Below are 9,443 nucleotides of genomic sequence, written 5' to 3' on the forward strand. Positions count from 1 at the left end.
GAACTTTAAAATAAATCTGTAAAACCAATCTTTCAGGTCAGAAATCATTTCTATTTTTGTCAAACTTATTACTGGAAGCCTTTTTGTACAGGGTATACAACATTAAAAGGTTGTCAAACAGTACATAAATGATAAAATACTGTTTCATCTTCCAGTGCCTTCCTACATGGCTGCAGGAAAATGTTTTAAGAACCGGTTGCAGCGCTTTCAGATGTACTTTATGTGGTAGTTTACAAATTATTAAAGGAAACCATCGAGCAAGCTGTGTTGGAGGTTATAGTTTTATTTTCTTAATTTATTCTTGCAGAATTTATCAGATTGCAAACATATTTAGAAACACTCATTTTATTATAACCCTGTTGCAAGCAGAGTGTGCCCAGTGAAGTGTATGTAGGAGGAAATTAAGCATTTTGAAGCAGGACATAAATCCATGTTCTCTGTTATTGAAGTTTTCCACCTCAACCTTTTTTATTTTGGAAGACCATCACGGCCCTTCCATATTTTGAAGTGAAAGTAAACACAGTTACTATTCCACAGTTTTGTCAGCTTGAGAGTTTGGTTTCGATGTGGAAGTGTCAATCATGTGTATCTCTAGCTGCAGAGACAAGCTGGTAGAGATTCATTATTAAGAGATACAATTATTCTAAAATACAAACAATGCATCAAACTGCTTTAGAAAAGTCTTAAAATAAGACAAAGGCTTCAAAAACAAGCTGTTTATTAATTACACTATTAAAGGTAAGATTTTAATGTTGCGTTAATATCGAATGTGAAGCAAGATTTCACCTTGCATTACTAAAGTAATTTTGACCGCGGTATCATTTGTGTTTACAGTGATATGAATAAACAGATCAAATGGTTACTCATGATGCCCTTTTGTAAAAAAGTCTGAATTTATTCCCACTGACATACAATAAGCTTGTGGGCCGCTGACATACTGCCAAATGGGTAAATACAAAAAATATAAAATGTTTTTTTTTATATTATACAAAAGTTAGTTCTTTTATGTCTAAATGTGCTCGAGAAAATTACAAAAAACATCAAATAAAATGCATAATATCAATGACCGGTTACGTTTGAATATTACCACGCCAGTCACAACACATCCTTAGCTAGAGACATGTGTTTTGTTGCTGTTAGCTCGCTAACATATCCAGGGATCGGTTTTAAAAATGAAAAAGTGATTTGAGAGACAAAGCTTTGCCAGTAATAATTCCAAAGTGTGAGGTGAGAAAATATGACGCTGAATACGTCACATTGAGATTCATAATGGCAGGAAGTGAAGGGTGAGTTTAAGCAGAATAATTAATTCATTAATTCATTAATCATTACAGCTGACAGTGGCAGTTTATTTTTGTCTCTTTTTTTGGTCATGTTATTGTTTTTTTTAAAGGTTGTTGTGAACGAATGTATTATATTGTATGTCAAAGCAAAGTCTGCTTTTAGATTCTTAATTGCATTAGTGGAGTGATTGTGTGAAAACATACTGTACCAGAGTGTATATGTGTTTTGTGTGTGAAGCTTCGCGCATCTGTACTCGACCCTGATTAATTAAAGGTTATTTATATATAGTGAAGAAATGATGCACACAGTTTTTTTTCTCCCAATTAGATATGTTATGTGCGGTTGAGGGAGTTGTGAATCACACACTTCCTGTGGTGTTCTTACACAGAACATCTCATGTTATTATTAACTGCTGGGCTTCATGATTCAGTTGATAATCGTGATCAGGATCATAGGCGCACATAACCTTTGTTTCTAGATCATGTTTAGAGTCATGGGTGGTCAGCCTTGTGTGGGGGAGGAGAGCACTGAACAGATATAGAGATGTATACAATATAAATAATATTGAGCCTACAGGGATAATGTTGTTATTGGAGCGCGCTGTTCTAGCTGAACTTCATACAGTATACATACAGTATAACACACACACACACAGACACACACAGACACAGACACACACACACACACACACACACACACACACACACAGACACACACACACACACACACACACACACACACACACACACACAGAAGCAGTCTCTCTCTCACAGGAATAGTCTCCCTCTCACAGGAACAGGTGCCTCATTGTTTGTGACGAGTTGTCTTTCTGAGATCAGTGGAAATCCTTCAGGCTCAAGTGCAAACACAACAGATTTTGAGAGGCACAACGTGGAATATATTTTTGGTTTTGATTCACACTTCTCCCTTGTCTTGTAGAAAGCCATAATGTTTTGCACACTACTTATGAATTCACAACTACAGAGACATGGACCATTAACCCCGCCATCAGACAAGAACACCGATATAGGATTACGTACACTGCCAAAAAGACATTTTGTCCAACGTATGGCTGTCATGGATATCAGCTAGATACAACTGACAGCTGCTACTTTGTGACATTTGTGTCTGGTTTTCCAACACGTTCTCACTCCCAACTCGTCAAATACAGTCAGAACCCCTTGGCGTCACTTTCTAACGAACATGGTATCCCTTTAGTCTCATTTTTCAACGTGCAAGGCAACACACGTGCCGTGTGTGCCGTGTATTTCCTGGCTGAAATAAAGTAAAGTTAATTACGTACCATTACTACATGGTTTGGCAACACAACTAATTGGTTCGTTTAATTGAAAAGGTCATGATTTGGGTTCAAATAAGTATGTTTGTTGAGAGCCTTTGATGTCAGTGTGACCGGGGGAAATGAAATGAAAGAGGCCTTTAGAGGTAAGTGTAGAGACGAGCAGCGTATCCTCCACTGTCACCATTTTGTCACCACCACTACAGCATCTCCTTTTCTCTCTCATTGCTTTGCTTTCCTCCTCTGTCCACCTTCTCTCTTCCTGTCTTCCATTAAAAATTGATTCTGGCCTTGCTGTGATAAGATGCACAGTTGCTTTCTCTGGCATCACCGTATCAAAAACTCCCCCTCAGTCAGTCAGAGGACAGCAGTGGTGCCAATACGTTTGGGTTTGGTCTTTTCTAGAGTTGTTTATTGTATGTGTGAAAAGTTCAACTGTTTGTGGAAAAAAAACGGTGAGTATTCAGGTGGCTGATCACACACTTGACTTTCGAGTGTCGGTGGCATTCTGCTAATTTTTCGGTGTTATTCCCCTTATTATTATTTAGATGTTCCACCTTATTCTTAATTGTTATCCAAATGATGCATGGCTGTTACTGCTCAATAAGTTTAATTTACATTTTATTTTAATAATGAAAGACTTAAAGGCATACTATGTAACATTTCCCCAAACAACTAGACCCTTGTTATATATTTTATAATTTGAATCAAAGGTACGGTCTGTATCATTTGGTCGCCTGTAATGGCGCCATATGCTCTTTGAACATGTGTCAGCGTTATAGCGTCATACATTGACAACTATCCAGTTTTAAGACACATTTTTATGATACACTATATATTTTTAACCGAATGAAGGATTTTAGTCTTCGGGTATCTGGATCTCAACTTATGAAAGAAGCTGAGCAAACGTTAGTGGCAGCCGAACAGAGTCAGAAACACATATTTTGTATGTCTTGATTCAGTGTTTTTACCGTGATCCCACACTTCACGACGCCACCAACTCTTTTTTTTTGTTTTGGTTGAGAGATCCCTTGTGGCAGGAAATTACATATTGTGTGTTTATGGAGCAGAAACTTTGACCAATCACATCTGTATATCAGCAGTATATTGCATACCTTAAAGTGCATGCAATTAAATCAATTAATCAAATTGTATTAATATAGCCCAATATCACAAATGTGCCTCGGTGGGCTTTACAATTTGTACAGCATACAACACCCTCTGTCCTTAGACCCTTGCAGCGGACAAGGAAAAACTCCCCAAAAGAAACCCATGAACAATATGGAAGAAACCTCAGGGAGAGCAGCTGAGGAGGGAACCTGCAAGACGAGAGACACACAAACTTAGGGGAAGATGCCACGTATGCTAAGTTCGTGACACGCATTTATCGGACATGAGTGCATACAGATAGAGAGGGAGGGGAGGAGAGAGGAAATTGTTGTAAGTCACTCGATGGTCTAAGGCTACAGCAGCTTCACGAAGGGCTTGGTTCAAGGCAAGCCTGAGCCAGCCCTAACTAATAAGCCTTATCAAAGACATGGACATTGGACAGGTTATCCTAATTATTTCAGGACTGTACCAAAACCACAGCAGCAGTATTGTCTGCACACTCAGGACGGCACTGAGGGACACATTGTGTATCTCAGGTGAGCTGATGAACAAGCATCCACTTGACTTACAGCAACTTAGCAGCTTTGGAGAATTGAATTTGTCGTAGGTGTTAATAGATGTTGACAGCGCTTTCCTTCACTGAGACATAACACCTGGTTGAATGACTAACAGCTTGCTCGTTAGACTGTCGTTGGTCTTTCCTCGCTGTTTTACTTTTGAAATTTGTCATCGAAACCTCTCCGTCACCGTACATCATTTTCTGGCTTCGTACAATATTCTTTTTTTGTGGATGTTTACTATAATACAATCATGCAGTCAATATCGAGCTCTTCAGATTCAGGCTGTAGACACTGAACACTGAACATGTTTTCTTTCAGATGTATTTTCAATCATAGCTTTAAATTTGCAGAGCTCTTATGTTGTACTGAGTAGATTTTGCAGTGATATCTGCACAGATTCATAATGTTGTTATTATTATATTAGTATTAGTGTTTTCTGTTCCTTCTTTCTTTTATTTTTGTCCATATGTCACATTGTCTGATATTCTCTCTCTCCCCCTCCTTCTCATTTCCATGCGAGTCATACTGTTATTTGAACCCTAATGGAATGCAAAGCAAGAGCAGAGAGCTGTTTGGCGAGTGACAGTTGATGCGTACACACACTTGTTCTGCCTCACAAATCAATTCGGAGCATTCAGGTGGGTGAGTCACTCAATCTCGTGTATAATCAAAACGTGATTCTGGGTAAGGGCCAGTCGATTTTAAGCCTATTTACCCGTTCACTCTCTCTCCTCTCATTTTCTCTTTAACCCTCTCACCTGTCATTTACCTTCACTCCATTCCTCTCCTCTGTCATCCCATCTACCATCTCCAATCATCCTCCTCCTCCTCATCTCAAATCCATGAGACGATCGCCTGAGGTTTCTGTATCCCAGCAACATTCTGCCGGCTTCCTCCTCTTCATCTCTCTCCTCGCCTCTCATCCTGTCTTGTTTGGCTTCATTGTTCCTGCCATAACCGTCAAACCACCCACCCTCCCTCCCTCCCTCCCTTTCTGCTCTCTGTCACCTCCTGTCAGCTGAGCCAAGGAACGCCGGGAGGCGCCCGCAGAGCCAAGGCTCAGGCAAGCAAAAGACACTCAACACAGAGCATAGGATTGAAATGGGGGAAGGAGGATAAAGGTGTAGAGGAGAAGAAAAAGGAAGGATGAAGGAGGTCACCAGGGATGGAGAAAAAGATAGAATAGATGGGAAGCAGACAAAGAGAGAAAGGGAATGAAAACGAGCAAGGGAAAGCAGGGAACACCAAAAAAGAGGATAAAGGATAAAAACTTGAGAAGGAGAGGGAGAGTTTGCATGAAGAAAGAAAGTAAAGCGAAATAATTCTGTTTATGAATAGTCACTTTTAGAAATGGAAAACATTTAAAGCTTCGGTAGGTTACATTGGAGAGACCAGCAAGAGGAAGCTAGAAGTTATAGAAATGTATATAAAACAAGAAATCCAAACAAAAACACTTTTTTCCAATGAAAGATCATTAAGAAGGTAAATAGTTCATAACAAACTAAAACAACTAACATGGCTCTTGTTATTATTCACAGCTTTTAAGCTAACATCAGCAGGTACACAGCCATGATTGGACAAACCTATTACAGAGCATTTCATTCATTGATTGCTGTCAGGATGCAAAGTGAATTACAACAAATATATAAGAAAATATTTGTAAAATACATTACCCAGCGTAGCTTAAGTGGTTGTAAGTTGTCAGACTGCCAGTGAATGGACTAGGAAGTGATACAAAACTAGTTAGTAAGTTTGTTTTGTTGGCCTTTAAATGTCATGCTAGGGATGTGGAAAGGGTAGACACATACAATTACAACGTTGAAGTTCTTTGAGCATTTATAAGATCAGTGCGATTGAAGGCGCATTAAGGCGAGACACTACAGTACAGGCAAACACATGTTTCCTTCATTTGCTGGTCAATATTAAGAGTTTTAGACTATTTTGCTTCATCATGTAACCTTTCAAACTAGCTGAAAGAAAACATCCAGAATTCACATTTAGGTCTTTATTTTAATACAATTTGCGTCTGTAGATTTCTCCTATTTTCCTAACAATTATGTAAGTAATCAACTGGGGAAGTTTCATGGCGATTATTATTTAAAGTTTCACCTTATTCACCTGTGAGTTCAGAGAACGAAGAGGAAGATAAGAGACACAAAAGAGAATGAGGGAGGAGGAAGAATACAAGAGGCTGATCTGTAGATATAAGAAGTAGATCAATGAGGATGGGTGCAGGGAAGAGGAATAGCATGAGAGAGAAAAATCCAGATATAAAAGAGAGGGGAGGGAGGTGAGGGGACAAATGGGCATTGATCTCGCTCAGTGACTGACGATAGAGGGGGGTGGATGAGGGTGGTGGGATGAGGGGGGCGGGGAGGGTCCGGTCCATGGGTAACATCTGCTTTGTGTGAGACCGCTCATATTACCCAGAGGGCCTTGGGGCTTATTGGGACAGCTATCCGGGAGTACACTCTTCTGTTCAGTTCCAAGACTCTGCCCTCTCCTCTTCACTTCACTGTTGTGGAAAAAGTGGGGATATATTCAATATAACTCTGTATACAATCTTCACATTTTTTCCGGCTCTCCAGGCCTAGAAATCACCCCCTCGTTTCTCCACGAGTTATTTACTCTAGCTACAAGTAAAAGTGCATTTGAGATGTGTAAATCTGTCCTTTCATCCTCCGTGTCCTCTCTACTTGCATTCAGAGCAGTTGATATTAACTGTGTGGGGATACATCCTTATATCTTGTCTCGTGTGTCACAGGTTATATACAGGATAGGGTTAGCATCAGCTCTGTAGTTTGTTATGTCTTCATGTCCTCTGACCTTTTTCCCATTTCTTCTGTCTTCTCCTTCATCCACCTCTCCTCCATCATCTATTAGTCTTTTCCTCGTTCCTCCTCTCCTCTAAAGTCCTTCATATACCTATCCTCTGCCCATTTCTACAATCATCTATTTGTGTCATCTACTCTGTCCTCTTTAACCCTCTCCTCCTCTCATCTCTTTCTCCTATCCTCCTCTGTTCATCTCCCTCCCGTCTCTTCTCTTCCTCTGTCCTCTCCATTGTGTCCTCTCTCATACTTCTCTTTTCGCCTAGTTTTCTATGCTCTCCTCTTTTTCATCCTGCTCTCCTATCCCCATTTCCTACGCTTTTCTCGTTTACCCTCCTCCCCTCCTCTTCATTTCTCCTCCCATCCACCTCTCACATTTACATGCACACTCATGTCCACTTCAACTCAAAATAAGACTTTTATAATGTGTTGAACACAAACCAACTAGAGATGCATGCAAAAGAAAAGCCCACTACTCAGGTCGGAAGGAGAAAAACACCTACTTTCAAACATTATGAACTAACTTGGACCATGACTTGGATATCCACAGGTTTTTGGATATGCGGACATATATCATAGCCAACCTCTTCAAGAAAATCACGTGTAAAAAACTTTGAAGAAAAATCATATTTTGATGCAAAGAAGCAAAATGGCACAAGCTGCTCTGCTGTTCCACTTTTCCATATTTAGTTTGTTAATTGGAGTCTGCACAGCTGCATGTAAAAGGGGAATTTAGTGGATTCATTATTATTCATTTTTATTGGCCATGTAAACAGTTTAGTGGGAATATTGTGTTTTTCGGAATAAGGGCAAACAACGGGATATTTTGTGCATATAAACCCAGTCAATGTTTCTTTCCTCTCATTGGAACAGAAGTAAGATACCAGCAGCCCACACAAAACACTTCTTTGGTTCTGTATCGTGTTTTTTTCCACCGCTGTCATCCAAACAAGCTCTGCATCACATCAAAACACTTACAAAACACACATTCCATATCCTCGTAACTGTTCGAGCAGAACAGTAATATGTTAATCCTGTCAGTGCTCTGTGGATTGTAATGTTGTCAAACTGTGACCGGGTTTGTCTCCATGACAATAAAAACATTGTCTGCAAACCTGGGTGGGAGATTTCACACCAGCTGTCAGCCAAACGTTGCCATGCCCTCAGGTTTTGTCTGGCCAATATGTTTTCTATTCTAATCCCATGTCTTTGTTTCTGGTACCTACTCTCATTATAAAAAAGATTAAGGAGACTGAACTTCACTACACATACATTAAGAAGTGTCTCAATATTAGAGCTGAAACGATACAATTATAATCGATAACATTGTTTTTGTAATTCTTTTAATAAAAATATCCAGTGGTTTCATCGTTTCTCTCTCTTATATCATTATGAGCTAAACATCTTTGGACAAAACAAGTCATCTGAAGACATGCCTTGAGCTTGTTGGGACATGTGCTTGGAATGTTTTACTATTTCAACATTTATTAGTCCCAAAATAATAATAATTTCTTGTTTTATGACCACTGATCATTTTCTATATTAATCGTTTGGTTTATAAAAAGGTTGAAAATGTCCATCCCAGTTTCTCAAAGTCCAAGGTAATCGCTTTAAATGTCTTGTTTTCGCTCTAGACCCTGAATGAAAGAAGAAAAATGCCAGTTATTTAGTTGTTTGAGTGCAGCTGTTGTGTGCAGACCAAGGTGAGGGTGGAGGAGAGGAGGAGGAGGGTGGAGGAGGATGAGTTAGACAGAGCATGGGGATCTACCAATAAGCAGAAGGATTCAGCTGGTTGAGGTTTAGCTCCTGTAGATTTGCCTGCAGGCCTGGATTTCTTCTACGTCTCTGACTTGGGACAGAAATAGAATGAACTCACGTTCACACGGGGCCTCGGGCTCCTGAAACCCTGCTCTCCTGTCAGGTTAGAAGCCCACAACAAAAGATCTTATACTCCTTAATTTTTCTGTTGTCTGTTCTTTTGTCATCCTCTTTTCCATGTTTTTTTCTTTATATTTTCTTAATTTATTATTATTATTATTCTTGTGCTGTTTAGAGATAATAAATGCTCTACTTCATAGCGATGTTCATCTCTTTGTTAATCTCGTCTGTAGCTGTGTTGCTCCAGTGGGACGCCTGTTAATATATAGACCCTTTTAGTGCCAACCTCATGATTACGTCACGGTGTTAGCTGCAGGCAAAACAAAGGAAAGACTGGAGGCAAACACGAATCACCTCAGAGTAGTAGGCTAAAGTTACTTATTCAAGTAACTTATTGAGTATGGCTCCAATTTATATTGCATGCCTTTGCAAAGACAAGCTGTGATTCAAACCTCTAGTGAGCTACAATATTAGCAAAGAGAG

The sequence above is a fragment of the Cottoperca gobio genome, chromosome 13 (assembly GCF_900634415.1).
Source record: "Cottoperca gobio chromosome 13, fCotGob3.1, whole genome shotgun sequence".
Classification (NCBI taxonomy): Eukaryota; Metazoa; Chordata; class Actinopteri; order Perciformes; family Bovichtidae; genus Cottoperca; species Cottoperca gobio.